The 17,625-nt window shown below is 35.8% G+C and overlaps 1 protein-coding gene across 1 annotated transcript in view; it reads right to left on the bottom strand.

Moving 5' to 3' along the window:
* Positions 1–16,234, bottom strand: part of LOC129423879 (protein sprouty homolog 3) — a 28,605-nt gene extending 12,371 nt beyond the window's left edge. The window contains exons 1-2 of the mRNA XM_055180388.2: positions 16,083–16,234; positions 14,779–14,847 (exon numbers count right to left, since the gene is read on the bottom strand). The gene's annotated coding sequence lies outside the window, so the exon portion shown is untranslated. The remainder of the gene's footprint in view (positions 1–14,778; positions 14,848–16,082) is intronic.
* Between the last annotated feature and the right edge of the window lie 1,391 nt (positions 16,235–17,625).

Raw genomic sequence — 17,625 nt, forward strand, 5'->3', positions numbered from 1 at the left:
TTGACAAAAATTCATAACTGGATCCTTTGCCGGCAACTACAACAGACACTATTTTTGAACCTATAAAAATGTGTTTGGGAAAGTCGTCAGCTCCCCCCACAACATATTAATATGATTAATAGGTTAATATTGATGTTATAAACCAAACAGAAAGGTCTTTATGATTTAAGTGAACAGTAGCGAACTTGAAGCAAAAATAAATTTCAGCAAATGCAAACTTCAATCAAACATCATAAGAGGTAAACACCAAATAACTTATCTTCCCTTACCTGTCGCTGTTCGGTGTGTAATTAATTTATAAAAATTTATATGATGTTAATTTTTAAAAGTGTGCGAGGTTTGTGCAAGTCCTCCGCTAGCAACACGGAAATAGCAAAAAGCGCAATCGGCTAAACGAGCATTAAATATTAATATGATGTTGATTTTATTGTTTTTATTAATTTATATTTACAAAACTTATCAACAAAACATCGATTAAAATTAAGAGACAAATTATATGAAACGAAATTCATTTTAAAGTAGCAAACAAAACTTCAATTAAACTCGAAAATAATGTCTGACCCATTACAATTCTCCCTTCATATTGGCTTTTTTGGCGTTTAAAATTACAGTCTATCTTTCGTAATAAGCTAACTAAATTTAAACAAAACATAAACACATTACAACAATATTCAAACCCAACAATACTCAAACATAAATATAAAATAGACATTATCTATAAGGATACATGTTAAACAATTTGATATAGCGTTTATAATAGCTGGTTGGTAGATGTTTACTATTTTTGGCAAAACCTCTGTTGCAAACCTCCATTTACCTGAATAAAAATTATTTTTACTTTGAAAATGATGCGCTGTCACGTTAACATCAGCTGTTCATTTTACTCCGTCTACATTCATTTACACTCTAAAACTAAAACAGGGTCTGCAGCGTTTCTGAACGAATCCGTTTATGAGGGTCGAAAACGGTGGTGTAGTGTAAATGAAGGGCGTAAATGTAGCGAAATTAACGCGTTTTAAGGCGTAAACGTAGCAAAAGTAACGCGTTTTAAAGAATAAACGCATTAATGTAAACATAGCCTTAGTTGACCATATGTGCACAAGAGCTTCACTGTAGCTGTAGGTCACGGACTGTGTTTCAGTGACTGATGAGACATCACACGAGGACGAATGACTAATGTGAATTTACATTGAAATGCAATGGCCTTTTTAAATAACAGTAAAGGTAACAATGCACAGGAATCTGATGAGTTTGTTAGCTAATGAATAGCTTGTGATTAGCATAAAGAAAAAATATCATTTATAAAAGAGATGATGATCTACAAAATATGAAATGAGAATTTTGAATTCTGGTTGAAATTTGTGCAAAAAAGGTGTAAATAATGTTTTTTAAAAAAAGTTTGTCACTAGGATTGTATCTTTTATAAAGGTCCTAATATGTAATATTTTGGAATAGAAATGTACCTTTGATGTACCTTTTAGGTACTAAAGTGTACTTTTTTGAAAAAGTACTGCCCCCGTGACCACTTTTATACCTACTTGTACCTTTATATAGACAGTTTCAGCGTTAACAACATAAACAAGCGGCTTTCGTGGTCAACATGTAACTTCCGGTAAACTCAGCTAAGTATAAATAACAACAAAGAACTTAAAACATAGTTTATTTATATAACAACCAAAATAAACAGCACACAGATTAACTAGGAAACCAAAACATTAGTTTTTTTTTTTGACGAGGTATTTGTTCAAGAGTTCAGTTTAGCAACTAATCACACCATTAAAAAAACTGAAACTGGAAGTAAGGTTCGGACCAGACGCGTACCGCGTCACTGCACGTACGTCCGATGAAACCGTCTATATGAGAGTGCATGGTATTTTAATAGCATTTAAGTTCAAAATACACAAAACAATACAATAGTATACAGTACGGATGGGACGATTACCGGTTTCACGATTAACCACGATAAAACGTCCTGACGGTTAGTATTATCGTTTAAAATTGAATTATCATTACAACCGTGTTTGATTACCGTGATTTTGAAAACTCGCTGTAAATCCTGTCCAGACAGAATCAGTTTGACGCAGGCGCGCATATGCAACATAGTTTTTTGCACAAGAAGGCGTTTAAGGGATAATGTATTGTATTCATTCACGGTAAACTTATTAGACAGATTTTTTACCACAGAAATAATTTCAGGGACATTAAATATTAAATTGTGATTTTTAAAAATAAAACTTGTTCAAATGTTTTCAGTGTGTGTATCACATTTTAACAAAACTATGATAATGTTCATAACCGGTCCGTAATAACTTTTGTCATTATCATGTTTCGTCACATATAATCAAATGTTTTTTTCATACCATTCCATCTCTAGTATACAGAGTCAAGGCCTAGGAGGATGCCTACAAAATATTATTGCAAGAGAGGATCAGATAAAAATGTAGACAACATATTTCCCTTGAGCTTTACGTTTTCCAATGCATTTTTTGTATATTCAAACAAAACCCACATTTATGCAATTTTATCCAATAAATATCTTAAAAGGTTTACTGTTTTGTCTATTTTCTAGCATTCACCTCATATACTCTCAAATGCTGGGTTATTTTCAACCCAGCGTTGGGACAAAAAGAGACAAGCCCAACCCGTTTGATTATAATTTAACCTACTGTATGCTGGGTTGTTTTAACCCATTGTTGGGCATTTTCTGGGATAATTTAACCCAACGGCTAGGCTTGTACCTTTTTGACCCAACCCAGCATTTTTTAGGGTGAGTAACACAATAGTATACTTATGATGTAAAATATACATATTTCTATCAATCACGTACCTCTATCAGTTTGTATCAGTAAGTGTGATGGGAACATTAACTGGATTGCATTGTTGCTCCAAGACCTACTGTACCATTGTGTGTGGTGGGCGTTCTGGCGCAATATGGCTGCCGTCGCATCATCCAGGTGGATGCTGCACATTGGTGGTGGTTGAGGAGATTCCCCCGTTCATATGTAAAGCGCTTTGAGTACTGAGAAAAGCGCTATATAAATGTAAGGAATTATTGCATCAGCCCATTGGTAGTGATTATACTGCTAGACACACACAGAGAGAGAGAGACACTGGAGTCAGTACTGGGCCATAGAAGGATCAATGTTAAATGGCCTGGTTAATGACCGGCACAGCTGACAAAGTCATTCATTTCTGCCGGCACTGTATCCTGTGTGTGTGCAAATGAGAGGGAGAGATTCGCCTGTATGTCTGTTTGAAATGCAAATATAAAAAGGACAGATAAAAGGAGACAATCAGAATAAAGATGGAAAGGTAGACCATATACAAGCTAATGAGGAAAACATAGCCAGTCATACGGGGTCATTTTTTTTCAAATTGAGATTTATGCATCATCTGAAAGCTGATATATGGTTGGTAGGACAGGACAATATTAGGCCGAGATACAACAATTTGAAAATTTGAAATCTGATGGTGCAACTAAAACCAAATATTGAGTAAATCGCCTTTAAATGAAGCCCTTAGTAACACATATTACTAATGATAAATATATTTGATATAATTATGGTAAAAATGTACAAAATATCTTCATGGAACTTTATGGTACTTAATATCCTAATGACTTTGTAAACAAAAGTATAGTTGTGCCAAATATATTAAATTCTTTCATTAGAAAACTAAAGTTTTATAAGAAAAGTTCTGTTTGAAATGCATGACTTAATACTAAAGAAAAAGCACCCAATAAGAACCCATAATAGAAAAACACTTTCGTGTTTGTGCTTGGGGGTCACCTACAGGCAAACATTGGTACTGCAATACTGTGAGATTAGCGAAAGAGTGCAGCTAAATGTTTTTTTAAATATGGTTAAAATGAATTACAACAATTTTAGCCTTTTGCTCCAACAAAAATTTAGATTAGACAGAAAAAATATGAATTATTATATTTCTATGTCATTAATAGCTCAAACAAAGTCATAATTGGGTCTGGTCTGGGGCTAGTGCCCCCCCCAAACTCCGCCGGATTAATCATATGGGCTATTGGGCGAGTGCCCAGGGGCGCCAAGATATTAGGGGCACCAACTGAAACCAGCAAAATAAAATGTAATTTTTATAAAATTACGAAAGCACTTGTTCTTTAGGGGCGGACCACACAGAACGCCCTTCTAATGGACAGCACTACCTTTATCGGCAGTGCGCTGCGCAAAACGCTCACTGCCCATATAAAAAAATTGAAAAAATGAGCCCCTCACTGCCATAAACACATTCTGTGTGATCACGTGATTTGGGATTGCATGACTCAAAAACTTTTTCTGCACTTTCCCTGCTATCTGAACTGGTTAAGGACAATTATATCTAATAAAGAAAGTGGATTCTTGCGTGATCATATGGGGTAGTTGCGCACCACAAGGTCTTAAAGAGCCAGTAGGATGCAAATTTTAAGCGTCCTATCACTGTTTATAAGTCCTGAAAAACAGGTTTAAATGCATGCAAGAAACACTGTAATTTTCTCAAAATATACATTTAAAATTACCCCATTTCTCAGAGATCGCCAAACGATTCGTGTGAAGCCGTTCAACGACTCAGTCTGCCTAAACTCCACCTTTTAGTAGCTTACTCTGCTCTGATTGGTCAACTGACAGAGTCTCCGCACAGACCACAGATCAGTGACACAGACCAACAATAGTGCAACATGTATTGACCTAGTGCTAACATGATTTACTGAGAAGACATTATCGACATCAATACACATCATTTAACATTAATCCAAGCAATAAAACGACGACAGAAACTAACATTTTACACTCATTTAAGCAAGTATGTAAGCTAACCGGACCATAGCAAAAATGTAAACACTAAGTTAGTGCACATGCGTTAGCCGCTTTCTAACGTGACTCTCTGACAGTATATTAAGAGTTTAAACAACAACATCAATACACATAATTCATCATCAGGTTATAAAAACGACGACAGACATTAACATTTTTACACTCATTTAAGAAAGTATGTAGCTATAATCATACTTACAGGTTGTGGTTAGGAAACACATGTTGTTCCAAATAAAGTGGGTACTGAACCATCTTTCATTGCCAAACGTCTAATAAATCCCTCCGTGAAAAAGTAATTTTAACTACTGATTCTTCACAGCCAAACGTTTAGTAAATCCCTCCTTGAAAAAGTAATTTTAACCACTGATTCTTCACAGCCAAACCTTTAGTAAATCCCTCCATGAAAAAGTAATTTTAACCACTGATTCTTCACACCCAAACGTTTAGTAAATCCCTCCGTGAAAAAGTAATTTTAACCACTGATTCTTCACACCCAAACGTTTAGTAAATCCCTCCGTGAAAAAGTAATTTTAACCACTGATTCTTCACAGCCAAACGTTAAGTAAATCCCTCCGTGAAAAAGTAATTTTAACCACTGATTCTTCACAGCCAAACGTTAAGTAAATCCCTCCGTGAAAAAGAAATTTTAACCACTGATTCTTCACAGCCAAACGTTTAGTAAATCCCTCCATGAAAAAGTAATTTTAACTACTGATTCTTCACAGCCAAACGTTTAGTAAATCCCTCCGTGAAAAAGAAATTTTAACCACTGATTCTTCACAGCCAAATGTTTAGTAAATCCCTCCATGAAAAAGTAATTTTAACTACTGATTCTTCACAGCCAAACGTTTAGTAAATCCCTCCGTGAAAAAGTAATTTTAACCACTGATTCTTCACAGCCAAACGTTTAGTAAATCCCTTCATGAAAAAGTAATTTTAACCACTGATTCTTCACAGCCAAACGTTTAGTAAATCCCTTCATGAAAAAGTAATTTTAACCACTGATTCTTCATAGCCAAACGTTTAGTATATCCCTCCTTGAAAAAGTAATTTTAACAACTGATTCTTCACAGCCAAACGTTTAGTAAATCCCTCAGTGAAAAAGTCATTTTAACCACTGATTTTTCACAGCCAAACGTTTAGTAAATCCCTCCGTGAAAAAGTAATTTTAACCACTGATTCTTCACAGTCAAACGTTTAGTAAATCCCTCAGTGAAAAAGTAATTTTAACCACTGATTCTTCACAGCCAAACGTTTAGTAAATCCCTCCGTGAAAAAGTAATTTTAACCACTGATTCTTCACAGCCAAACATCTAGTAAATCCCTCCATGAAAAAGGAATTTTAACCACTGATTCTTCACAGCCAAACGTTTAGTAAATCCCTTCATGAAAAAGTAATTTTAACCACTGATTCTTCACAGCCAAACGTTTAGTAAATCCCTCCATGAAAAAGTAATTTTAACCACTGATTCTTCACAGCCAAACGTCTAGTAAATCCCTTCATGAAAAAGTAAGTTTAACCACTCATTCTTTATATATCTTCATTCTTTGGTAGTGAAAGCAACACAAACTGAAAACACAGCGTGATATGATGTTTACACACTAACTAGCTGTGGGCAGGTCATAGTTTTCATTTCTCCCGGGCAAGGCTATAGGCGGAGATTATTATGCAAAGTGTTGGTATTACGTGGATAAAGTCAGGCAGGAGATTTAATCCATATGACGACTCGTTTCAGCGATTCAGAGTCGACTCTCTACTTTAGAAGCCAATAACGTTATTAATTGTGCACATTTTGGTTGAACTACTTTGCACATTGTTTACATTGATGGACAGCTTTTCGATTTTGGATCTGTGTGGCTCTTTAATACGCCTATGCTGCCTATGGATTTGAACTCCTTCAATATTGTTTAAAATGCATCTCAGGGTGAGACCCTTAAGAAATTTAGTGATAAATTGGCATGAGTATGATATTGCAGATTTTAGGTCACAACTTTTCATCACAACACAGTTTCTATAGTCACATTTGTGTTATTTCATAGTTTTGATGAGTTTACCATTATTCAAAAATGTGGGAAAAGTATCAATAAAGACAGACACTGTATGCTTAAATGGATAAACGTGACAATATGAAAAAAAACTATTATATAGCTTAAATTGTCCCTATAGGTGTATGAGAGTAGCACTTTGAAATCCCGAATAAGATCACTTTTTAAAACTAATAACAAGGATGACCAACCCTGGAACACATGATCATACCCTTGAATGTACACTTATGACTATAAGACCCCTTCCTAAAGGGATACAGTTAGCTGCTTTCATCTGAAAGATTTTTCTCACGGTGGCCCGGTTCATAATTCGCCCGGTTCTGTGACTTAAAACGTTTGTGTCAATATGCGTGTGTGTTCTGTTATGACGGTTTTAGGGTTAAGATCACCTCCCATGTCAAAGCACCACTGCAGATGGAGCTGTTATATTAAGTTACAAAACATCTCTCACTCCTGAGCCCATCTCTTCCGCACCGCTTGAACTAAACCCGGGATAACAGAGCGAGCCGTTCTGCACGATCCCTTGAAGTATGGCTTTTTTAAAGTGGCCTTAACCCCGGAGCTTATTCTTCCAAACAACTAGTCAAGCCCCTTCATCCTCGTGCCCTGTACCACTGAGCTACATAAACACCACCATCTGTATCTGATCAGAACTAATGCCCGCCCCTCTCTCGGTCCCCCCACCCCTGCCCCTCTCGCAGCCCGGTCCCGTACGCACATGGAGATACTTACACATCATCACCCCATTACATGTACATGCATGATGATATGAACGCACACACGGATTCACAACTCCAAACAAAACGCATCTTCGCAACACAAACACACATTCCCTGTCCCCTCTTCGCGCCACGCCGTAATTGTTGCTAATAGTTTGGGGGTGAAGTATCCGTATTCCATTAAGCGAATGGAACTATGCGATTGGACGAGCCGCCGGCCCCTCCGAATAGCCGAGCTGGCCGCCAGCCAGAGGCTCATTTCCTGCCGTCCTGAGAGCCTTCAGCCGCTCCCACTGCAAATGCACTTCCTGACTATGTATAAAATTTTTATTAATGGCCAGGAGTGCATCAGCAAAGGCTCTGTGAGGGAAAGAGAGAGAGGATGACAGAGATGGATCGAGTGAATCGAAAGACAGCATTAAGTATGATTGAGCTCTGATAGAGGGAGGCCAGAAGACACGGAGAGCAAGAAAGAGAGTTTCCAGCATGCCCTTTTAAGAACATCTTTAAAACAGTGCAGACCTGCCATGTGTCTGTTCGCTGTCTCATAAACAGATAAAGAGAAAAGGATGGAAGAAACAGAAAGATAAAATGAAAGACAAAACGTGATGGATGAGAACTGGAGAGAGCACTTAGAAAAACTAATAATGCCAATTAGATTTGCATCTAGGAGGAAAAACTGTGTTTGTAAGACAGAATAGAGTTGAAGTTTAGTTTGTGCTGCTTAACTTAAATTAAACGTTGCATTAGAGTTCACACGGCAGATGAATACGGTTGTCAGTCTTATTTTTAGATCGATGAATTCGATAATTCCATTGAACATTGGGTCTCATTCACTAATAATTGTGTATGTTTTTCGTATTTATACGCACATTTGAACTAATCACGCATAAACTTTCCACCTAATTCATGCATATGAATTTGTTCTTAAAGGGGACATATCATATCATATACTTTTTCCATGTTTAAGTGCTATAATTGGGTCACCAGTGTTTCTATCAACCTAGACAATGTGAAAAAGATCAACCCAGTAACTTAGTTTTGGTAAACCATTCTCTGCAAGCATGTGAAAAATAGCTCGTTGAAATTTTGCACCCCTTGTGATGTCAGAAGGGGATAATACTGCCCCTTAATCTGCACTATCCAACCATGGCACTGCCATTTAGTGCAGAGATCAGCTCATTTGCATTTAAAAGGACACACCCAAAAACTGCACATTTTTGCTCACACCTACAAAGTGGCAATTTCAACATGCTATATGGCAAGCCGTTTTAACTTTTATTCGTTGAGTTCTTGATATCAACAATTTAATTTTCACTAGGTAAAATTTTAATTCTTGATATCAGAAATTACATTTCCACTAGTAACAATGTTAATTCTTGATATCTGCATTTGTATTTTCACTAGTGAAATGTCACCATAGACTGCCATTCAAATTCAATTGTTGATATCAAGAATTACATTTCCACTAGTGACAATGTTAATTTCTGTTATCTGAAATTGTATTTCTGAAATCCATATAATTTCAGATATCTAAAATGGCTTTCTTACTAATAACAATCCCATTCATGATATCAGAAATTAAAATTGTCACTAGTAACAATTGAATTCTTGATATCAACAATTGAATTTGAATGGCAGTCTATGCTGACATTTTACTAGTGAAAATACAATTACAGATATCAAGAAGTATCATTGTTATTAGTGAAAATGTAATTCTTAATATCAACAATTCAATTCTTGATATCAAGAACTGAATTGTTGATATCAAGAATTAACATTGTTACTAGTAAAAATGTAATTTCTGATAATTTTAACTAGTGAAAAATTTAATTGTTGATATCAAGACCTCAACGAATAAAAGTTAAAACGGCTTGCCATACATGCTATAATAAATTATCTGTATGATATTTGCGTACTTCACATGCGTTCTCTGGGGACACCATAGATTTATTTGACATCTTAAAAAAGTCTTGTGAAATGTCCCCTTTAAACTCATTCTTACATTGGTGAATCTGGAGTGTTTTGAATGAGCGGCCGCATTGGTGATTTGCATAAAACACATCCAAACAAGGTCTATATAAGGACTTTCCACACCGCTTGTCTACAGAAAATTTTAGAGCAGTTTGTCACTGAAGCAAAAGAGCTTGAAAAGAAATCCATGACCATATTTATTATGGTCCACAGTAACGTATTGTTAAAAGAAAGAAGTATATGAGATGTGAGAGAAGACCAGTGGCGATCTGTGACTTCTCTTCCCAGGGGCGCAAATTAAAAATTTGTGTTCGGTGCGTCATGTGAACCTCAGTGCATTATGCGTCATGTCAAAATACGCGCCTGCTGCATACGCCACGAAAGGGTTTATGATAAAAGAGACGCTCACGTTCACAAAATACTCGCAAGACACTAACTCAACACTAAACTAAACACTAAAGTATCTGCCAAAAGTGAGCATCTTTTTTATCATAAACACTTTGAAGCGTCTGCAGTAGGCATGTATTTTGACATGACGCGTGATGCACATAGGTTAACATGACGCACAAAGACATATTTTGACATGACGAGCAGCACACATGATAGGCTAAATACATGATGTGACAAGCTTCGCATCATGCGCCCTCGAAAAAGAAATCACTGGCCGCCACTGGAGAAGACCTTTAATATGTCTGTACCAGAGACATGCATCAGTTTATAAAATAAAACAGACAGGAGGCCTAGATCAAGTGATAATAATAATATAGATATTGTATATAATTATATATAATACAGAAAAAGATATTATATAAAATATAATCATGTAAATATTACAAATCAACATTATTATAGCCTATATTTGATTGTAGCGTACGTGATTATTGCATACTTGTGGTATAAGTTGTTTTTTTTACACTTAAAATTACTAAAGTTTTTGTTCAATCATGTCCGTTTTCATGTACAAATTCGTGCATACTGCATACGCATATTTAGTGAATGAGACCCATTGTGTCATTTATATTTCCGGCATAATTGCGATCATAATGTTTGATATTCACTTTAGTCGCTGTCAATAAGTGTCATTCACAGACTTCACTATTTGGTCATCTATACAGTATACAAACCACTTTTGTATGGTTTCTATGGCAGCAAGCAAAATTGAGGATAACTATGACATCATTGACAAGTGACCCTATGGACAAGGACAGAAAGCTTTAAAAACGGCAAATTCTCTGGATTCAAACATTGTTGCAAACATTTGGGATAACATAAGTACACGTGAAAAATATATATTACTATACTATATTTTTTGGTTATTTTAATGCAAAATCATACATTATGTAAGATTGTGCCAAAATACAAATACATACAACTTCAGCTGAAATTAGTTACATAATTTTAAGTTTAAAGGGGACAGAGAATGAAAACCATTTTTACCTTGTCTTTGTTGAATAATGGTAGTCTACCCGCATTCACAAACATACAAAAAGTGCTAAACATTCTAAACATCTCAGTCTCATAGAAATTCCTCTTTTAGAAATGTCAGCCAGAAAACAGCCCAATCTGAAAAAACTGATGCTTATGACATCACAGGCATCTAACTGCCCCTCCACTTTAAAATAATTGGCTAAATTTTTTGAGTGGCAGCAAAGTCAGCCAATCAGTAATGAGATTGCAAGTTAAGCCAGTAGGGGGAGCCAAATAGGTGCAAAACCACTTGTTTAAAATCCCCCACCCTAATAGAGCTAGCTGAGAGATGTTTTTAGGAAGCTTCTAAGGCATTACAGACCCAAACAAATTTTTTTGTGTCTACATGTCACATCACAGAACAAGGATAAATACTCCGTTCAATCACTCTATGTCACCTTTAATAGATCAGATTAAGTTTGCTCTGAAATTTATTTCAGACAATTAATATTGGACAAACCCTAACCAGAATATTTGAGGATTATCAAATGCAGGGCTAACAAGCAGACACACAAATACCAAGTATATACTGTAGACTAAAGGGAGGTAAAGAGAAAAGGGAACAAGTGGAAAGATAAGACCAAATGAAAGAGGTTAGTCACCTTTCCACTGGAGAGGTCAGGAAGCTTAAGATTGGAGATTGAGAGGCAACAGAAGATAGAAAGGAAATGTCTAGCCAGGCCACGCCTCCTTCAAAACCACAACTTGACGGACAAGCAGATTTCTTTAGAAACTCCAATAGCATAGAGAAAGAAAAGGTCAAGTGGCTGAAGGAAAGTGACAGCCAATGGGAGAGAGGAGGGGGGGTCCTTGCTTCTCCCAGAGAGGTTTCTGTGTCAGGGGCTGTTTGTGTATTTGAGGAGCGAAGGTATGGGGTCACCCCGGTGACCCTTGACAGGGGCCCTAGTTATAGGAACAAGGGGGTCGGCGGGTCATATAAAGTAGATACACTGAGACGTTAACACCGTAAGGTCTCAAGGAAAAGTTCACCCAAAACATCATATGAAAGAAAATATGATGTAAATTTTTACTCACCCTAATGTCATTGCAACCATGTTTGATTGTAAAGATAATATTATGTCATATAAATGACAAATAAGCACATGGTTCCCAAACTTTTTCAGGTACTTAGTTAGATACAGTGTTGGGTAAGTTACTCAAAAAAAGTAATTCATTACATCTTCAATCATGTAATTAGATTACTGTACAAATTACTCTCTCCAAAAAGTATTTAATTACTTACTAATAACTTTTTAAAACCTAATTAGTAAATGATTCAAAGATAGACTTGAAACGGCTCAAAAAGAATCTAAGTACTAAATGTACTAAAAAAATCTAAGTACATCAATTATTATTTTATTACAGCTTATTCATTCTTAGTAAGGTAGTTAAGTTTAAGTATTTGTAGGAATTGGAGAGGATTAAGGATGTAGATTAAGGTTTTGCAGAATAAGGCATTAACATGTGCTTTTTAAATATGAATAAATAGCCACACTTTCTTACTTAGTATTTTTGTCTTGTTTTCAGTAAAATTCGTAAAATAAGATGTATTTTCTTGATGAGCAAAATGCCCTAAGAAAATAAGTCTAGTTTTTAGACAAAACGTATACTATTTAAGTGAATGTGAAAAAATATCTGCCAATGGTGTGTGAAAATCTTTCTTAAAGTGAACTTATTTAATATTTTTGCTTGTTTTAAGCACAAATTCACTTAAATTGTATATTTTTGTCTTAAAATTAGACATATTTTCTTAGGTCATTTTGCTCATCAAGAAAATGCATCTTGATTTTAAAAATTTTAGATATTTGTATTTTGTACTGAAAACCAGACAAAAATACTAAGTAAGAAAGTCATTTTTTGCAGCACAATATCTCAGTAATATTAATACTAATTACCAACTAGTTAATAGTGAGAATTGTAAACTACACTAGAGTGTTACCATTATTCCTTTTAACTTACCAAAGTATTTAAAGTGAGAAGGACACATAAAAAACATGCATTTTAATCTAAGACTTTAAAGGGACAGTAAGTAGGGTTTTAAGTGTTTTATTAATCCAAATCAATGTCTTTATTCATAAATATGTTCTCGTTGGTGTCAAATGACCTCTGCCAGTGATCTGACTTTTCTTTGTAAGCTTAGAATTTCTTGTCTTTACTTACATCAAAGAGTATAAAAGAACAAGAGGTGAAACTCTGATGCGTTTTTGGCAACAGCCACTAGGTGGCACTTCAGTAGCGCGGCCACCATTTTGAAATGAAAATTCTCACAGCCAATTTATTTCAGCGAATCTCACAGCCAAATCAGAAGCGCAATAGTAAATTTTGTTCACTTGCTACACCTACACGAAACGCTGTATTGTCTTGTATGTATGTGTTGTGTTGTTGTTGTTATCAGTTGTGGAATCCAATCAATAAATAGATACACATTTGAGGTAGTTTTTTCTTGCTTTATTATGTAATTCTATTTTATGCTACTTTACACATTTACTACTATTATTAGTTACCAACTCCACTAGGTATGAAATATATTTCGTATTAATCCCCTGGATTCCGCTACAAACATGATAATCTTATAGAACATGATGCATTGCTCTGTCTGTTATCCTATCCTTTCACTTCTTGTCAATATAAGTTCTTTGCTTACATTGAACAGTTAAGTCCAAGGAGGCTTCCATATCGTTCCGCCATACTGATAAACTATAATAGCAGAGAGGGACAAAAAGCACTAGCCTACCAACGCGTTTCCACGACGCATTTTTGTTCAGAACACGTGAACCAGCTGAAATGGACAAGGAGATCAGTGATTACATAACGGCTACCGTAGTTGCAACACGCATTTGGAAAAGCGAGGCGCTAGAGAGCACTATTCGTTTGAATGCAAAATACAATTTTACCACTAGATGGGGGTAAATCCTACTTATTGTCCCTTTAAATGTTGATGTTAAATCCACTGTTTTGTTATATATAATTGTTCTATAGTCAATATTTATTGTAGTTCAATTACATTATAAGTAATTAAATTACTGGAAAAATAAATAAGTAATATGTAATTAAACTACAGTAACTAATTACTTAGTAACTTACACTCAACACTGGTCAGGTATAATCTTTATATCTTTTGACCCAACCATTTTTTTTTTGTTGTTAATAGAAATATGCAGAAAAATGCATTTAGAAATACAAATAGAAATGTGTTTTCTTTTAAAATAGAGTAGTTTATATTTTCATTCTCTGAATTAAATGCAAGTTTAATGGCAACCCGAAAGACCTGTTATTGAAGCCATTAATAGGACAAAACTCTTTTTGTGTCATTAACAACCACCAAGTGACTTTGCGCGACCCACCTGATCCCACTGTGAGACCCACAGTTTAAAAAACCCTAAGCCATACAAAAACATTTTTGGATGATCACTGTTTAGGGATTACATAAAAACAAAAGACACAAAATCCCATTATGTCATTTTTTCTGCATTGGTTATTTCTCATCTGGCACGTGCCATCTTTGCTCACATGCACTAAGTTATGGATAGACTTTTATGAATTAGATCAGCTGAGCTGTAAATGCTTGTGACTGGAATCTGTGGAGCACAAAAATAACACCGGTTGGCCACAAGAAAGCTTTCAGTCCCAAGACCTTCACAAGGTACTTTCCTGTGCTGTGACATCACTGGCACAATATCTACAGCACATATTATACTGTATATTATATTGCTAAAATGCTTTTTGTCAAAAAAAACATGACACCATACCAGCAGGAGCTCCCCCAGGAATGTCCAATTGTGCTTGTGTCCTGTAGCATTTCCTTTGACCGGGACTCCCTGGAAGAAGATATTTTATATTTCAATGGGACTATCCTGCTAAAAACATTCGTTAAATACAAATTTGGTGACAAAATGATGCATACAAAATATGACATTGCCTGTAATATCCAGGTTAAAGTCTCATAATCTTATTACATGAGCATCAAAGTTTGATTTCATTTATTGATTTCAATCTTTGACATTGTCAGTATATATCAAGTTTATATTGCACAGATTGTTCTTTATCTTATATAGGATGAATTTATGTAGAAAACAGTAAATCACAAAAACATGACTTTAGCTGAGTTTTCACAGGCAGGGTCACAAATATTGAGAGTATTTTCATTTTGGGGTGAACTTAAGTAAGCATGTACAAATAAAATTATCTTCTGAGCTTCTTTCGTGTTTGAGTCACTTAATTGTATTAAGGAAGCTTGCGGCCACTGACAATGTGTCACAGGATGCTGGCCAATAGTCGTCAGCTCGGGCTGAATGCAATGGAGAATAAAGCTATTAATATATGCTGATGTGACAATGGAAAATGATGTTGGCGATGGGATCAGTCATTCTGCAGAGGAAGCTGAGGGTGTTCTGCTGACATGATATGCGATTATGAATATTAATTATTGAAGTGCAGCTAGGAGTGAGGAAATATGAACCTGGAACGGAAGCACTTCTGTCAGATCACTGTCTCTCTCTCTCTCTCTCTCTCTCTCTCTCTCTCTCTCTCTCTCTCTCTCTCTCTCTCTCTCTCTCTCTCTCTCTCTCTCTCTCTCTCTCTCTCTCTCAGTCTGAAAGCAAGTCCACAAACTTACATAAAGCGCAACACTACAGTTTCATACCAGTACAGCTTAAACTTTGATATTTAAATGTATTCAAACATGTATTATATAATATAGGTATACATGTAGTATATGTATGTATATAAAGATGTTGCTATCCAAATATTGCATCGATATTCGTATACTGAATGGATATGATACCTTCTGTCTTTTGCTTATTCATAAGTCAGTCATTCTTTTCTGTAATACTGAATCTCCACCACTAGGTGTCAGCGAAGCAACCCCCTCAAAAATACTAAATATGCTCTGAAATGTTTCATTTATCTGGTTAAAAAGTGTCCGTGCTAGTGACTCATCTGAAACAAATGGTTTTAGCCTACGTTTATTTCAGCAGGTAATTTATTGCATTTAAGAATGTTGATATAAATAATGCTTCGGCAATTGTGTTGGATGGCAGTGTGTATAACATACCACAGTGAAATTTCAGAAGATGAGTCCGACCCTGTCAAGGACGCCGACACGTGACAATGGTGCTGGGTGGTGCATGATGTTGTGTTGTATTTTAATGCCATATCATTGCAGTGAATCAAATCGTTGCTGTTTTGAAACACCTTCCGAACTTGTCTGCTTGAAGCCCGCTTACACTGACAGGCCAAGTGTGACGTATGAGACTCCATACGTCATCAAGCCTGGTTTAATTAAGTTAACTGAGCATTACATTCGCAAGTCATAAGCATATTGCAACAATTAACGATTAACTAAGAATAATTGTCAACTGTATAATTGTTAAAATTCTGAAATATGATAGTCTTGATGACGTATGCAGCCTACATATGCAACCTCCAGAGGCTGCAGTCTTCGGATTGAGAAACGGCCTATGTCTAATTTTTTAGGGCCCACCTATGATTTGAAGTTTGGCCAATCATAGTTTAGAATTTTTGATTGGCACTTGGACTGTCAAGTTACATTTTAATAGCGATTGGCGTTTAAAAGGTGCGTTCAATGGCTTCAATTTTAGTTTTTTGTTGTCTGTGATTTGTTTTATTGCAGGATAAATGCAAATATAAACAGGGAAACCATATCTCAAATATAAGTTTATTTTTAAGAATTGATTGAGGAGTCGACTCGTTATGATTATATTAGGTGAGTTCAGATGTCAGTGTACCTTCTCTTAATGTAAAATATATTTAAAACAAAGTGTCAATGCAGTCACAGTTAAAGTTGCAAATTAAATCATTTATCTTATATAAATGATTGAATATCTACCAGTTGCTTGTCGTTGCCTCAGACATATTTTTTTCACAGAAAACTGTAGGCTCATGCAGAAACATGTTTCTTTGCATTTTGTTGACTTATACGTATGTTCTTAGACCGTTTCATCGTACGCACGTGGGGTGACGCGATACGCGTCTGGTCCTAACTTTACTTCCGGTTTCAGTTTTTTTTAACGGTCTGAGCCATGTGCTGCGTCCGAAACCGCCTACTTCCATACTATACAGTACGCAAAATGCAGTAGGCGAGGCGAGTAGTATGTCCGAATACATAGTATTCGAAAAACAGTATGCGAAAAGTACCCGGATGACCTACTATTTCCAGTTAGATTTTGCAGTGTGCATATGATGGACACTTCACTATCCCATGATGCCCCGGGAGAGGAGTTATCCAACGAAGAAGAAGAGGTATGCGGCTGTTTTCGCGCTGGAATGACATGACGTGATGACGACATATGTCACATGATGTAGCAACATGGCAGATGTAGTATGTCCAAATCTCATTCATACTACCAGGATTCATACTATACAGTACCTACTGTTTTAACGGCAAGTAAGTAGGTACTTCATCTCATTCAGTACCTACTGTACAGTATGCGGTTTCGGACGCAGCCATAGACTGTAAAGGTCTGACTAGTTGCTAAACTTGAACTCTTAAACAAATACCTCGTTGAATATAACAAATGTTTGTGTTGTTGTTTTTTGCTTGTTATAGGCCTATAAATAAACTATATTTAAAATAC

Source organism: Misgurnus anguillicaudatus, chromosome 9 (genome assembly GCF_027580225.2).
Source record: "Misgurnus anguillicaudatus chromosome 9, ASM2758022v2, whole genome shotgun sequence".
Taxonomy (NCBI): domain Eukaryota; kingdom Metazoa; phylum Chordata; class Actinopteri; order Cypriniformes; family Cobitidae; genus Misgurnus; species Misgurnus anguillicaudatus.